Consider the following 18000-nt stretch of genomic DNA (forward strand, 5'->3'; position numbering starts at 1 on the left):
TCTGGTCTACTTAAAAGGGGAAGAAATCTGGACAAAGAGACATGAAAAGTATGCATGCACAGAAGACAGACTATATAAGGATACCACTAGAGTCAACCATTTACAAGCCAAGGAGAAGAGCCCCAGAATAAAATAAACCTTTAGACACCTTGATGTTGGACTTCTATCATCAAGCACAGTAAAAATATAAATTTCTATTGTTTAAGCCATCCAGTTATGATACCTTGTTATGAAAGCCTACCAAATCAATATATCCTCTTAAAAATGGGCAAAAGATTTTAACAGACATTTTACCAAAGAAATTTCTGAATAGCAAAGAAACAAATAAAATATATTCAGTATAATTATTCATCAGGGAAATACAAGTTAAAATCATAATGAGATACCACTAAGTTCCTCTAAGAGTAGTTAAAATTAAAAACATCTTTTTAAACTCTCACTACAAAGTGCATATGAGGATACAGAACAGTTGAAATTCATATGTTTCTGCTGGGAATGCAAAAAGGTACAGCTACTTTGGAAAACAGTTTGGCAATTTCTTACAAAGTTAATTATATGCTACCACAAAACCCAGCAATTCCACTCCTGGATATTTACCCAAGTGAAGTGAAAACTTATGTTTCCATAAGCACCTGCACATGAAGATTTGTAGCAGCTTTTTTCATCCTAACCAAAAATAGGAAATAACTCACATGTCCTTCAATAGATAAACAAGTTGTGATATATCCATATATAAGAATACTACTCAGCAATAAAAATAAACAAACTATTGGCACACAACTAGATGAATCCCAAATACATTTCACTAAGTTGAAGAAGCCACACTGAAAGAGCTACATATTGCACATGTCATTTATGTGACACTCTGAAAAAGGCAAAACTACAGGGACAGCAAACAATGCAGTGGTTGTCAGAGGTCAGGTAGAAGGGTTAACCTCAAGGGACACAGAGAAATCTCGGGAAGTGATGGAACTGTTTTATATTTTTATTGCAGTGTTAGATATACAACTGTGTGAATTTCTGAAGCTCATGGAACTGTGCACTACAAAGTGAATTTTGCCACATGCCAACTGTACCTCAAAAAACCTGAGTTAAAAAAATTTTAGCTATACTTTCCTCTCTCAAAATCCAGAACATACCTGAAAAGAATGGAGGGAAAGTGGCGGGTTTTTTTAGTTATAATAAGACTATATCCCTATAGTATTTCAGTGAATATAAATAATTTTAAATGAAAAAGAGAAATAGATATAATTTTTAAGATTTCCAGCAAACAAAAAATGTTTTAAATAACTTCAGCATTGGAAAGAATCATTAACGAAACACCTTTACTATCATAGACTTATAGAGTTTTATTCATTATCAGAAATTAATAAATGGTACAAACTCATTAAATGCAAATGGAGATGATGGATAAAGAGTAGTTTAGCTTTTATTGGGACTTTTAAAGTTCAGTAAAGCAAGTATTACTCTGATCTGACTGGAGATGAGACATCACTACGGTTGTATTCAGCAGGGGAAAAAACACAACCAAAATTGTGTAATAGGTAGAAAAATTAGTCTAGCAGCCTTGTATAGAATGGAGCTGGGGAAAACACTGAGGCAAAGAAGTAGAAAGTAGTTGCAGTGACAAAGGTGTAGGCTCAGATGACAGCCACAGGATTGGATTTGTTAAACATAACATGTATATCTTCCCTATATTTACTGAAGACCCAGAAATGATGTCATATTTGCTATGTGAAATTTATTTGACTCACACTCAGATGGCAACATGATCTACAAAATTAAAACTTAGGTAACTCCGTTGACTCAGGCAAGATCATAGCAAGAGCAGCAGTGACCGAATCCAATGGCAGTGGCAAAGTTAAAGTGAACTGGTTATGATACAAATTAATCCCATTTTCATTTTCTTGACCTTGGATTATTATCTTCTGCTAGAAACAGGTGTCAAGAAAGATCCCCTTGGAACCAGAAAACAAGGCTTTACTGCAGCCCCCCCCCCCTTTTTTTTTTTTACAGGCAGAGTGGACAGTAAGAGAGAGAGACAGAGAGAAAGGTCTTCCTTTGCTGTTGGTTCACCCTCCAATGGCCACCACGGCCAGCGCACTGCGGCCGGCGCACCGCGCTGATCCGATGGCAGGAGCCAGGTACTTATCCTGGTCTCCCATGGGGTGCAGGGCCCAAGCACTTGGGCCATCCTCCACTGCACTCCCGGGCCACAGCAGAGAGCTGGCCTGGAAGAGGGGCAACCGGGACAGAATCCAGCGCCCCGACCGGGACTAGAACCCGGTGTGCTGGCGCCGCAAGGCGGAGGATTAGCCTAGTGAGCCGCGGTGCCGGCTACTGCAGCACTTCTAACCAGAAGCAGAAGATAATGGCAGATTAACCAGACCCAAAAAGAAACATAAAATGCCACATTTTGATGGCATCCACTCAGAAAAGATCTCTTTCAAATAAAGCAACTAAAGTTCTCTTCCTTTGAAAGCCAGCTGCGACCACGCGGTGGGAAACACTTCTGTGTTGGTTTTCCTTTGTTCATGGAGACTGGAGTTTATCTTACTGGAACATTAATAATGTCATACCTTGTGTTGTTCAAAAATTTCTAATTGGAGGCCTGTTATGTAAAACCTGCTAGAAAGTGATTCGAACTCAATAGAATTTTACAGGTCATTTGTGACATAGGTGTTACAACTTAAAGCTCTGAAGTCACAAGTGTTGACGTATGTGACAACAACACAACTGGATGGGTTATCAAAAGACTTCTCCAAGCTTATTCACCTATTCTGTTTGTAGGACTGACCATGCCCTAGAAACAAGATCTTCCTTTAACCAGAAATACATCTCTCTGGATGAAGCTACAATTTGCCTCCATAAGCAAGGTATTTTTGTAGATGTCATTTCATATCTGATCAACAGATTGCCTATCTTGATTCCTTTGCCATATTGGTTCATGATCCTCTACCCTTTTCCCAGGACTCAATTCCAGTAAATCTTCTGGTTCTTGAGAATTTAGATATTTAACCATAACTCTTGCTTTACTTTTCAGCATATTCCTATTTCCTGCATTCTTATTTGATTTATCAACTATGATTTAATAACCATTTAGTATTATATATAAGGGAGCTTCAAAAAGTTCATGGAAAAGTAGGATTAAAACAGAAGTTTGATTTCAGATTTTATTTGGCATTCATAGAAACAGACCATAGACATTTCCTACCATCAAGGAAAATTCCATTTTTAATACATGAAGAATTATTGAGTCACTTGTTATCCTTCTCTTCTGAAAGTTAAAAGTAAATTCATTTTATTTCTAATGAATCATATGTTCTCACCCTTTAGTCACTTTTACTACTTTCTTCCATCTAAATTCTCCAATCTTGTTTCAGTTGTGGAAAAGAGAGAAGCTACACTCAGTTCCACTAATATGATACCAACTTCAAACAGCACTTACTAAAACCTATCCTCCACAAAGATTACCTGGAACCTCCCATCATGATATACCCCTACCAATGCCCCACCAGCTAAGTCTTCAGAGAATCCCAGATGTTACTGGCTGCACTGAGCTCTGAAGAACTGTTTCAGCACATGGATACCCAGCAAAGAACTAAAGAAAGCCCACTAAAGCATCAGTCTTCAAGCATAGTTCAGTTAGGAACCAGCATGACTATTACAGTTTAACAATAAAACATCCCCACGGCAACAGTTTTTCCTCTGCTGGCTGCCAAAGCTTCTGATCATCCCAGGACCATTGTCTGTGATCCATCAAGCTTTTGCTGGCTGAGAGGCAGCTGGATTTAAGCACAAAACCCATGGTATGTATGTTTCCTATCAGAATTTTGGCTGACTCATTCAAATCAGATAGTCCCTGGGATATAAAGGAAGCTCTCTGCACCTAAATTGGGTGGTAGGGAGAGAAGGAAATAAAAAATCATCCAGGGCAAGCAAGGACTATTTTCAGAGACAATAGGCTATTTGTGTTTACGATCTATAAAAAGCCAACTCATATCCTGTGGGCAAAAAGTAGATACACTCTGAAGAGCTAGAATTGCAACCCAGATCCCTGGAAACACAATCACAGCCAATGTGATGAGCCATGCACATAACAGATAGAATCCAGCAGGTAACCCTATTTCCTGTGGGAACAGCAGAGCCTAAATCCCACTTCGACCTGCTGGTACCACTCTCATGTATGTGACCAAGGCAATAATGACTATCGACTTTAACCTGGCCATCCTCACTCCATAGGTACAACAGGACATCTAATGGGAAAGCACATGAGCATTGAGACTTGGCTGCTATCACATATCAACGGACAAGGAAGCTCTAAACATGATAAACATGAGGACACCTCTAAGAACTTCAGACTAGGAAAGAGGGCATCTGGCTCGTACAATTTTACAAGGCTTAATGTATTTGTGAAGGAAGCAGAAGTTGGTGAGTCAGAATATAGACCTCTGTCCAGTCTCTAAACTGGATAAAGGGAGACAGCATGGGGTTATAGCGTGTGCTGGGAGAAGGAGAGTCAAGAAATGAACAAGTAAAAGCCTGACAATAATATTACAGGGGCAGGTGGATATTATACAGAAAATACAAGGGAATATTAGTTTTTCGAAGAAAGAAATAAAGACACTAAATGGAAATAAATGCTAAGAAAGAAATTATCAAAGAAGCAAGGCTCTTTAGGCCAAATGATTTCTTATTGTACAAAATTCTTTTTCCAAACAACTACCAGTACAGAAAAAATTATATAGGAAGAAAACCAAACCAAATTCCCTTTCTAGTGTAATTATATTGTTTTTAGTGTATCTGTTATAGGTTGCTCTAGGAGTTATTTCATATGCCTGAGATTTAACCTTAACTTGCAGCAAATTACTCAAAGTCAAAACATCCCATGTTTTTACTTACTAGAAATATATTTTATAATGTCTGATACTAATTAAGAATAAATAACTTGCCCATGCCTCACCCAAGCCATCTCTGCAACCACCACCACCACACAAGCAGAGGAGCCTTTTTGTTTGAGAAAAATGAACTATTACTTCTCAACCTAAGTTGCAACATGTCATTTTGCATTTGAGCTTTTATTTACTCAAATCTTAATATTTAGGCACAGAAAGCACCCAAGAAAAGCACTTTGGCCCAGATTCTCAGAGAAGTAGACAAGTATGGGGAGAACATCAATATTATGGAAATAAAATTCCAAATTGTTTTAAACTGCTTAGCTGTCACTGTTGCACCTAGGCATAAGCTGCTTGAGAAAAGCATCTCATCCATACATGGATTTAGCATAAATATAACCTTGATGTAAATTTATTCTCATATACTTTTCTATTGGTCAAAAGTTCATTACGATAATTATCATAAATACTTCACTCTGTAATATATCCCTGTTTTTAAGAAAAATAGTATATATTTGTATGTAATCATGTCTACTTTAAAGTAAATGCTACAAAAATTTTTTTAAAGATTTTGTTTATTTATTTGAGAGGTAGAGTTAACAGACAGTGAGAGGGCGAGACAGAGAGAAAGGTCTTCCTTCCGTTGGTTCACACCTCAGATGGCCACAATGGCCAAAGCTGCGCCCATCTGAAGCCAGGAGCCAGGAGCTTCTTCCTGATCTCCCACGTGGTTACAGGAGCCCAAGTACTTGGGCCATCTTCTACTGCTTTCCAAAGCCATAGCAGAGAGCTGGATTGGAAGAGGGGCAGCCAGGACTAGAACCGACCGCTATATGGGATGCTGGCGCCGCAGGCGGAGGATTAACCTACTGTGCCACGGCACCGGTTCCGCAAAATGTTTTTAAAAAATTGTAAAATTATAATGAAGTTCTAAAGGCTCTAATTTACATTCTTTTTATTTTAAATTTTTTTATTTATTTAAAAGTCAGAGACAGAGAATGATCTCTCAACTGCTGGTTCACCCCAAAGGCCCACAACAGATAGGCAAGCTAGAAGCCAAGAATTTAATTCAGGTCTCCCACAAGGATGGCAGGGGCCCAACTACTTGAGTCATCACTTTTGCTTCCCAGAGCGTACCTAGCAATCCTAGCCAGCATCTTAACCACTGCATCAAACACAGGCCCTGGTAATTTGCTTTCTATCATCTATGTCCTAATTTGAATGTATCCAAGAGTGCAACTCCTGCTAAATCTCATCTTTTCTCTACATTTCCTAATATTTAGCACATCATTGTTTCTTAAATTGATGCTATTAGACAATTTAAGGTAGCAAAAAAGTAATGTCACAACACCTAATGGAAGAACATCTCAAACTATTGTCTCCAAAGTAAATAAACTATTATACCAAGAGATAATGGGAACATTGCTTTTAAATGTTTAAATATTTAAAATTGAATCCTGGATAGTCAAGGTAATGGAAACTGCGTAAGTCTGAATGTCCCAGCATATCTTCCAAAAAATGGTACAAATAAATAAGCTTCACAAAGTCAATGCCCTCAGCAGAACAAGAAGAGAGAACATCGATTTTATATTACTTGCAAGTAGAATATTAACACCAAATCCTACCATGCTATCTTTCATACTCGCACTGTGAGCCTAACTGTAGAGGAAGGACTGTCTAAGGGAAAGGACTGCATTGAGAATAGAAGAAAGGATTTAGCAGTGAAATTTACAACTGATCTAAATCACAGCTAGAAAGAGAAATTCTCTCTTCGGAAAAAAGATTGGTAGATCAGAGCCAACTGAAGGGAGGAACTAGCATGTGCAACTCTGAAAGGAAGTCGGGGAAAGGCTCTGGGCAAGAAGGGGATAAAAAAATGAATGGAGAGGAACGTCCTGGAAACCAGACAGTGAACTGAAGAAGACTTGAGAAAGGGAAATTCAGGCTCCCGCAAAGACAAAAGGCTTCTGAAAATGGATTCACAACCTCCACCTCACCGTTACTTCCCAAAAAGTCATCCAGGAAATAAACTATGTTTTGCAACCATGACAAAAGAGAGTTCTCTAAGAATTGTGAAAACCATCTCAATCTATCACAAAATGTGAAGCCTAATCAATTTTCAAGAATATAAAAGCCAACATAAAAGAAAACAGAGATATAAATCTAAACAATCCATTGATAAAAATATCTCCCTAAAACAATACTGAAACAAAGAAAATAGTAACACAATGTGCTTTGCTGAGTCAAAGAGCCTCAAAACACCATGAAGCCTTCACACACAAAAAATAAATAAATAATATATAGATAGATATATAGAGAGAGACGTGGACACACACAAAATAAAGCAATAGCTTGTGCAGTTCTCACCCATTAACTAAAACACTAGAGTCAGTCATTTTTATCACTGGCATTGTTTTAGGTGTTGGGGAAAAAGAGTAAACAGTCTTTTCTATGATTTCAAACAGCTTACAATATTGTGGTGGGAGAAAAATACACAGTATGGTATAAAAAGTGATGAGATATAAGAACACACAGAGTGCTTTCAAAACACCATTAAATGGAATCTATCTGAAATTAGGAACACTCACATTTGCAACTGAAGTATATCATGGCTCTCCAAAAACTTTGTGGTAAAATGTTATTAATAGTATGAGTTTATAGTAGTACAAAATAAAATTTTAAATCCATGTGTAGTTGTTTTAATAATATACATTTCAATGCATTATTTTCACAAAGATAAGTCCATGCTTTTAATGCTACTTTCCCCACAAACTTTTATTTATTTTTTATTTAGTAAATATAAATTTCCAAAGTACAGCTTATGGATTACAATGGCTTCCCCTCTCCATAATTTCCCTCCCACTTGCATCCCTCCTATCTCCCGCTCCCTCTCCCATTCCATTCACATCAAGATTCATTTTCAATTATCTTTATATACAGAAGATCGATTTAGTATATATTAAGTAAAGATTTAATCAGTTTGCACCCACACAGAAACACAAAGTGTAAAATACTGTTTCAGTACTAGTTATAGCATTACTTCACATTGCACAACACACTAAGGACAGATCCCACATGAGAAGTAAGTACACAGTGATTCCTGTTGTTGACTTAACAATTTGACACTCTTGTTTATGGTGTCAGTAATCTCCCTAGGCTCTAGTCATGAATTGCCAAGGCTATGGAAGCCTTTTGAGTTCGCCGACTTCGATCTTATTCCGACAGGGTCATAGTCAAAGTGGAAGTTCTCTCCTCCCTTCAAAGAAAGGTACCTCCTTCTTTGATGGCCCCATTCTTTCCACTTTCCCACAAACTTTTTGAAACATCTTCCTAAGAACCAGGCCTAGAAATTCCAGGAAGAAAATAATCACGTAGCAATAACAGCATAAGTAAATATATAAAGCCCAAGGAAATTTAAGATATTCAGATAACTAAAAATACTGATACAAGAGTACTTCAACATGCTCATCATTGTATTTTCATAGTCAATTTTGAGGATATATATTTAATGGAAACAGAACATGAGTTAATAGTAACTGACTATAGGAAACAGAAGCTACATATGTACTTGGTTAGCAGGTTAGTCCACTTAAAATCTTTCAGAAACTGAGCTCCAAGGAAAAGATAATGCAGTTACTGAAGGAGATACCACTATGAATCGAAGTTTCTGTTGCTATCATTCTCATATTGTTTGAACAAAACTTTAACAGGTTAATATGTAAAGGAAGAAAAATAACTAGGAAAATAAAAGGCTTAAATTAAAAAGAAAATAAGAATTATTTATGAAACAAGATGCTCAGAAGATAGGGGGAAATGAGATCTGTAACACAAGGTTAGTCCAGGACACACATCATTTTGTCATTGCATTATTTTTGGCTAAATTCCCACTGGTTTAATTTCAGAAAGATCCTTTGAATAAAATACCACGTTAAAGGAACTAACATCTCATGATTTCTTTAAAATAATTCAACTGATTTCAAAGACATGCTTTCTGGAAAAAAAAATTCTAAGTTTCCTTTTATAGGCCTAACCACAATGAAAGAGTGCACTATAGAAAACAGCAGCAGCCAACAAACCACCAGCTTTTAAGGGTACTTTGTTTTATATAATAAATATGTTCCTGAGAAGTCCTTTACAAATTGAATTTGTATTGTGTAGACCATTTGGATCTGGAAAAGCCTGATTCTACAACTTATGACTTCTGTATTCTAGAACAAGTTACCAAATAAATTACTTTCTTGCAATTTTTATAAGCTTTCTCATTCCGTCTGGCCTCAGAGAGCCAGCCTAAGCCATCAAAAGGAACCAAGAATTATCTCTTCTATGAAATGTAATATTAATACCTATTGCGCAGCTCCCACTTGTTGAAATGTCACAGACCAATGGGCTAAGTGCATGCTAGTTTTATTCCTTCACTAGTTCAGTGCATCAAAAAGCAATCAAGGATTCTCAGATTTAGCAAACAAAAATAATTCCCAGTTAAATTTCAATTTCCAGCAAATAATGAGTATTTTTTTGGTGTGTGTTCCATGAAATATCTGAGACATACTTATGCTAGAAAATTTTTCTTCATTAATATCAAATTAAAAGTTAATGGACAATCCTAAAGTTTTTAAGATTTATTTTATTTATTTGAAATGCAGACTGACAAAGAAAGGCAGAGACAAAGAAAAAGAGATCTATCTGCTAGTTCACTCCCCAGATAGCCGTGAGTGTCCAGAGCCAGGAACCAGGAACTCCATCTGGATCTTCCACATGGGTTCAGGGGTCCAAATCCTTCGGCCATCTTCTTCTGCTTTTCCAAGCAAATTAGCAGAGATATGGATCTGGAAGCTGAGCACTCAGGACTCAAACTGGCACTCCAATATAGGATCTGGCATCACAGGCAATGGCTTAACTCACATCACCGCAATGCCAGTCCAACCATCCTAAATTTTATCTAGCAATTCTAAATAGTGACATCTCATTTCCCAGCTGGTTATGGCGTAAGTAGAATACAAAAATCAAAGGAAATAATCAAGCCTCAAGTGCTAGACCCTGAAACATACATACAATCACACATACACATACACACACACACACACACACACACTTACCCCCATTTAAATCTCCTATATTTTCTAATATCACAATGTTACCTCATTGAGACCTGAATTTGAATCTTTACAGCACACACAAATTTCATAATTATAAACACAGATGTGTAAAAATATGGTTTTCTTTTTCTACAATAAAATTAATTTTTACCCCACACCTCATTTTTCTCAGGGCAGAAATCTAATCCCTTCCAAGTAAGCTCATCCAATTCAGTGATTTCTCAATCTGCTTAGGTCTGTAACTCAATCATATTCAGGTTTAAATCCCTCAGGTTCTTCTCCTGATACCTCTACCCTGGGAACATTTCTAAACCTTAAGCGCATTTATGCAACTGCCAAGAAATGGTTTGTTGGAAAGACAGCCATCTACACCCATCCAGATCTGCCTTATCTTTCACTGGCCTCCTATTCCTGATACAGATTCTCCCACCTGGTCTTCAGCACTGGACAGCGTGCAATCAAAAGGCAAGAGCACAGAGCTGAGTCTCTCAGTTCCCAAGGTATCTGTGGCACTAGTGATCTCACAGAAGTCAAAAGCATAATAGTGGTTCCCTCTATAAACTTTTTTACTCTCAGAGGTTCATACCAGACCATTCACTGCCATAGTTATCAGATCTCCCAAATCTCAATGGAGTAAGTTCTATCATATCTCCCACCCTGGGAAGAAAGGGGAGTCATGGGAAACAATAGCGTGAAACTAGCACAAAAACGAAACATGTCTAAGCTTGCCGTATGTTCCCATCTAACTCCCCTCCTTCTCCCATGCTTGGAAGGTGTTTTTTGGAATGAAAGGGAGGAAAGGAAAACACAGTATGGCTATGCCTACTTATCTTTCCTTGCAAAGTGTCAAGAATTTGCCATTCTTTTATCATGTAGGCCTGATTTAAATTTTTCCTCCAGTTTGGTTGGCCCAGGATGGGAGAAAATAGAAAAAAATTTTAAGATTAATGTCTCAAAGTAAATTACTCTGCCATGTAATTTTATATTTTCATTCTAAGAAAGTAGCCTTAATTTCACATTACCCTAAACTCTAAGTTTACTATATCAATCTCCCTTATTAATAGTCTTCCAGCAACCACAGTGTGCCCTTGTAGACCACTAGTTTCCCTACCCAGGACTCTCTTCCCCTTGTGATTACAATCAATGTTCTCATGCCCATTTCTTATTAAATAACACCCAAGGCACTTCACCAATCTTACTACCGGTGCATTAGGTATCAAGGGTTCTATTTTAGTACCTAGCACAAGAAATTGAGAAAGGATGGATAGCAGAGACTAGGACTAATAGGCCTATCAAAATGTAACCTGTTTTCATCTAACAGTTCATGGCTCATACCTTATAATAATATTCCCATCATATGATTACAGTAAAAATCAAATACACTAAAGAACTGGCCTGTATAGTAGGCTTTCATACATCTTCAGAAATGGGAAATCTTTATTACTAAAGAATGTCCAAGAGACACTGCCTCCTAACGTTCCAAATTTTCTGACAATAATCTATAAATAAATGTTCATATGTACCAGTCCTCTATCATTTTATAAATAATAATCACATATTTTTCATTGTTAAACTGAAATATTGCATAGTATGTTTCTTATATCGAGTGCCCTAGTAGAAAGTATTTGTATAATGCAGGCAGAGTCTATCTTCTTTCCATAAAATGACTTTCTTTATAATTCTATTACTTTTTTTTACAACTCATCTAGTAGGAAATGATTTCCATGCATAAAGAACCCAGCTTTTATCTTACTGTGTGACAGACTCATATGTGCCTTTTTATTTTCAGCAGACTGGCCTCATACACTGGTGGAGATTTTATTCATGAGTATATGGCTTCTGTTAGTACTTAGGAGGAAGGTAGGATTACAAGAATAAAATACTTTCTGCCTTTATTGAAGTCAAGTTATAAGTCCAAATTTTTTTGATTTAACACATTATCTCTTTTTTACAACATATTTTCCTTTTTAAAAAATCCAAACCTCCCAAATTATTTTATGAAAATTTTGTTTCCTTTTCAAGAGGAAGTTCTCACCCCCTGTAGTTTACTTCAGTCCTGGCCCAAGAGAACCTTTTGGAGAGCCAGTGTTTACCTTATTATTAAGGTTGATATTCATATAGGTGATAAGATATGAAATGAGTTATGGTTTTAAGAGTATGGTTTCCTTTTATATCTTTTGCTTATTTTATGGCCTAATGAAATGAATTATTAGTACTATCCTAATTCCGTCATTTTAAAACATACCTTACAAGCAGATGTAGTAAATAAGAGGTGCTGATCATGTTTTCCATTAATAATAATAAGACTTATTTCTGGTGTCTACTGTTCCTCTTATATACACTTGCTTTCAGAGAGGTCTCAGGTAATTTGCACTAATTTTTTACATGCTATGCATCTAAACTATTTTTTTATTATTCTGGAGCATGAGTACTCTTTTCAATTTAATGGTCTTCAAAATAATTTAATGCCAATTTTATAAAAATAATATTAGTAACATAATCTGCTTATCCTAAACTTACTCAAAATTACCCACACTCTACAGTATCTCCAACAGTTTTTCAGTCCATTCAAAGAATTTGGCCTTAGAATGTTTTGATTGATCATATGTCTCATAGAGAGCCACAAAAATAGCTTTAAAGTGTAATATGATAACATCAATTGTACCTATACCAACATCCTTGAAAATTCTCATCTTAAGTTTTCTGTTGTCTAATGACATCAAAAATGACTAGCTTTATATAGCATCAGTGTGCACAAGCAATTCTTGCATCAGGGATAAGAAAGAAATGTCTTTAAAACCTCTTGAAAACACAGGGTAACAAAGATGTCCAGGTGTTTGGAGTAGAAGAAACAGGTATAAGTCACTCATGAGCACCCCATGTTCACAAGTGGTAACCTACTTATCTTGTACATTACTTAATTCAGAACATAATTTAAGATTCATTCCCTTCATAAACACTCTACCACTGGCATACTTTTTTTTACAGAGGTATAATTCTAGCACATTACTTAAGTATAACAAAAGGTAAAAATCTTCAGTGTCTTGAAGCAGGAGTTATATATTCCTTGTTTTCAAAACATAAATGTTTCCTGATAGATTTTAAAGAGATTCCAAAATACAATTTCTGTTAAATTTAAAAAACAGTTGGAGCATACTTAATTCATTTTTTCAGTTTCATCTTTAGATTTAATGTTTCCTATCCTAACTAAAATAAGTATTGCCCCCCCCCCAGTTATTAAATGAGTTTGACCTTAACTATTCAAACTCTTACTACATGATATAAATGTTTTTATTAAGGCATGGGAAAAGCCAACATAAAATTTTCTGTGCAGCTTTTTCTCAATAAATGCACACTACTACTTACCAAAAATTCTCTTTATTCATACCTGCAAAGCTTGGTACTCTGATCCAAGGTGAAAACAATGCCTTTAACATGAAAAGATGAACTTTAAGCTTGGATTCAAAAGCTGACAAACTCCAAAACTTGAAGATGTTCCAGAATATACCATATTTGTCTAAATTAACATGTTATTGTCACTGAAATTGCCAAAAATATTTTAACCACTCTCAATGACTCTCACACTGAAATGGTGAAATTACCAAGATTCAATTATCTTTAATTTAATAAATACGAATTTAGCATGAAGACATAAGTGTATAACTTTCAGAAATGATACAGCCTCTCTGAAAAATCTGCATTTCCAGCATCACTACTGTTGTGCTTTGAGACCATCATTAAGTAAAATAAAGTCACCTGAACAAAAAACTGCAACACTGATAACTGATAAATGATAAGCTGATCTGATAACTGAGATGGTTACTAAGTGACTAACAAGTGGGCAGGTAGCATACACAGCATAGAAATGTTGGAGTAAGGAATGATTTGTGTTCAGAGTGGAAAGGAGTGAGATGACTTGAGATTTAATCATGGTATTTAGAAAAGCACGCAATATGAGTTGTTTGTGTTTATAATTTTCCATTTAATATTTCAGACAACAGTAACTCCAACCTTGAAAAGCAAAATTATGGATAAGGAGGGACTACTAAACTACAATGTCATCATTAAGCAAACAGTAAAACAAAATAGGTAATTTAAATTTCAACACTCAAAAATTTTTTTTCAAATAATCTAAGCTATTTCATCCGATAACCTAAGTACTTTCTAAGTACTTCCTATCAACAATCAGCACCACACTTGGAAAATCAGCCACAGGTCAACTGTGGATACTGTATGGATGCAGTCACAGATCATTACCTACTTAATTGTGTGTATATCTAATAGTTTCATATAATTCTTTTGGAACAATGGTTTTATAATGGAGTAGATGATAAATATTGAACTACCGTGCTACCAGATGCTATAATAAGATGAGCTACATTTATATAGAGAATATTAGCATGTATTAGCACAGTATACTATAGTGAAAAAACAATTAAGATGTTATATTCATAAAAATACAGGAAAAAAGAAAGCCATGTATACTATAGGTTGATATGTGGTTTCTTGCTTAAGTCCTGTAAGTGATCATAAAAATATTAAGCTAAATAAAGTTTATCTGATAAACACATTCAAGTGTCAGTTCAAAAATTTCCAAAATGTGATGTTGACTCTGAATAATAGATTATTTTCATTGACACTAGAAACAAAAGCATATGGTATAAACCTATACAAACTCATATCCTTCCAAAGCAATGAGCAAAATGTGAAGTGAGCCAACAACGCTGCTCCATCTTGTAGTTACAATGCTCCTCACCTGATCATATTCCCATGTGTTCCTACTTCTGTCACAGTTAGAGCATGAGATATAATATAAAAGCTGGTTAGCTTACTCCTAAATAGCAGGCTTAAATTGATAAATATGATATTTTAGAAAGAAAAAAAGGAGTATGCCTTTAAAAAATAAATGAAAATCTCATTACATATTAAATTAGCCCTCAGGCAATCATCCCTTAAGAAACATTTTAACATCTACAAAAGCCTGCATGATTGGTGTGGGCATGTTTAAAACTCTGCTGTCAGCAGAACTGTTGGCCTCATCTAAGCAGTCTCAATATTTCCTTTGAATCTTATCCAGAAAAGCCCTAGGCATACTCCAGGCACCACTACTAACACAGACAGCTGTAGCTGCAGAACTCTCTCTGCCTGACAAGGACACTGTAACAGTCATTGTGATATTTTCTGATTGTTCACCAATCGAGATACATAGCTTAGATATGCAAATTTAACATGTGTATGTTTGATTTGATAATTCCATTAGTTGTATAGTAAATCTGTGACTAATCTTACTTTTCTGGAACAAATGTTGTTGATTCAAAACCAAATGGTCCTACATCATTTGGCTGAGTTACAGTGGACACCCCAGGGCCAAAGTATTACATTCTTTGTCATCTTCAGCTCCCTTAGTTTCAGCTGCTCTCACCTTCAATATATTCTCTTTCCATTTACATAAGGTGATATGCAAAAGACAATTTCTACCTCTGCTGAAATATGTGATAAATAGAAACACAATATATATAGAAACCTGTTCATTTAAAAAAAAAGTGTATTTATTTATTTGGAAGGCAGAGTTACAGAGAGGCAGAGGCAGAGAGAGAAGTCTTCCATCCGCTGGTTCACTCCTCAAATGAATGACCGCAATGGCCGGAACTGGGCCGATATGAAGCCAGGAACCTGGAGCTTCTTCTGGGTCTCTGCAATGGGTGCAGGAGTCCAAGGACTTGGGCCATCCTTCATTGCTTTCCCATGCACATTAGCAGGGAGCTGGATTGGAAGTGGAGCAGCCGGGACTAGAACTAGCACCCATATGGGATGCCAGCACTGCAGGTGGAAGCTTTACCCTCTACGCCACAGTGCTGGCTCCAGAAATCTGTCCTTTTAACATGACAAGAACACTTCAAAAAATACTGTAACTGAAAAAATAAATAAGTAACAAACCTTAAAGTAAACTAAGGAAAAATAATGAAATCTCAAAAATACAGAATCAGCAATCCCATTTCTTGGTATATACCCAAAGGAAATCAGTATGTTAAAAAATTTAAATATTTGTATTCACATGTTCATTGCAGTATTATTCACAATATAGATAAAGAAACAACCTACACACCTATCAACAGATGAATAGATAAATAAAATGTATATGTACAATGTATATGTACACACACACAGACACACACAATGAAATATATAATTCAGCCTTAGAAAAGAAGGAAATTTTATCATTTGTGATAAATTCATAGAACTCTAGGCTAAGTGAAATAAGTGAGACACAGAATGACAAAGTTTATAAGATCTCATTTATTTGTGGAGCCCAAAAAAGCATAACTCAAAGAAACAGAAATGGTGGTTTCTAGGAACTGGGGTGTGTATGGGGCGGGAGTGGGGGGCAGAATATTGGCCAAATGGTGCAAACTTTGAGTGATAAGATGAAAAAGTTCTGAGAAGGTAATGTATAGTATGTTGATTATAATTAATAAAAAGCCAATGCATACTTGAAATGTGCTGAGAGTAGATCTCATACATTCTCACTATAAATAGAATTATCTCCCTGAGAATTCTAAAATGGCTGAATAGAAAGGCAGCACTCACTTCATCTTCCAGCACAATAAAAGAATAGTTACACCTCTAGGTGAGTAACTGAGGGAGTGCAATGGCACTAACCAAGGAAAAGAAGAGAAGAAAACCCTGAAAGACACAGAGACCTGGAATAACAGCACAATGAGAGAAACAAAGCACACGAGCAAGCATACCTAAGTTCCCCAGCCAGGGTGATTCCCTATGACAGGAGAAAGGATAAACAGGGTAGTCCCAGCAGATTCAATTGTCAGGGATGCCAGCAATCCTAGCTACAAGAGAGCTCCATAGTCATCACTTAGGATGCAGTTGGGGAAGCTACCTGGAATCTGGAATCTGAACAGAAGCTTTGCTTCAGAGAATAAACTCACACTGTCTCCCCTTAAAGCTCCAGAGCCCAGGGTGCTGCAGCTCAGCTTCTTCTTGAGAACAAAGCCACTGTTGAATTCATACTGTCCTAGGGGACAGATGTCTCTGTATCTCTCCAACCCCAGGAGCCCCACAGACATTCCATCACACTAGCACAAAAGGCTGCAAGCCTCATGAACCAACTAGGATCCAGTAGGACAACTGCGACTCCAAGACCCAAGTGCAAACAGTACCCTACACTATGGCAGACAGGTAGCTCAGCACAGCATGGGGGTACTTCTCCCAAAACCTAAGAAACAAAAGCACCTGCCCCTTGAGGTCTGGAACGCATCTGCCTCCATTCTCCCATAGATGCATTTGCCCCTGCTGGGCATAAGGATGCATGCTTCATGCCAGTTTCCACGGCTGCCTCCAACCACCTTATAGCCCTTTCTACCACAAGGCCTGAAGAGAAAATCTCTCCCACAAAGGCCTCACTACTAGTGGCACTTGTCCCTACAGGGAAGGAGAACTTGTCCATTCTAGTCTACAGCTCAGTGTCCCCCTGCCACCACCAGAGGTGCTCATTACTGGCAGTAGTCACTCAAGCAGGACCTGAGGTTAAGAATCCCATGGTTCACAATGCCAGTACCACCATTTCCTTTCTGGAAGCCTCCACCACCAGTGGTAGTTTCTCCTGCAGATGATAGAGAAATATCCCTATGTTGTATAGCACCAGCACCTCTACTCCTGTTGCTGAAAGACCCATTAACATTGGAGCTTGCCCTACTGATGCCTGAGGAAATATCCAAGGTACTCCATGGCAATGGTGCCATGGAGTCACACAATAGGTGCCCCAAACCAAATGCTATATGCAACACACCTGCCTGGGCTGATGGAGGGCCACGATCCTCATGCAGTCTTCAGAAAATAAGAGATAACTAACTTTTGCCACATGTACCACACCATTGGTTACAGCTCAAGAGGCTAACATAGCAAGCAACTAAAACCAAAGCCAATAGAACCTACCAAGCTGACACCCTGAGACACCTCTTCAGAAGAAAGCATTTTACCACAAAAGCCACCAT

At 37.0% G+C, this 18000-nt stretch overlaps 1 protein-coding gene and 1 long non-coding RNA gene across 7 annotated transcripts in view; one reads left to right on the forward strand and one right to left on the reverse strand.

Annotated features, from left to right (window-relative positions):
• CTNNA3 (catenin alpha 3) overlaps positions 1 to 18000 on the reverse strand; it is a 1675875-nt gene that overhangs the window by 1502909 nt on the left and 154966 nt on the right. The gene's annotated exons all lie outside the window — the stretch shown is intronic.
• On the forward strand, positions 2722 to 7163 carry LOC103351354 (uncharacterized). Its single transcript, XR_519139.4, has 3 exons — positions 2722 to 2876; positions 3384 to 3809; positions 4243 to 7163. It is a non-coding gene; the product is annotated as an uncharacterized lncRNA (long non-coding RNA).

The sequence above is a fragment of the Oryctolagus cuniculus genome, chromosome 15 (assembly GCF_964237555.1).
Source record: "Oryctolagus cuniculus chromosome 15, mOryCun1.1, whole genome shotgun sequence".
NCBI lineage: Eukaryota > Metazoa > Chordata > Mammalia > Lagomorpha > Leporidae > Oryctolagus > Oryctolagus cuniculus.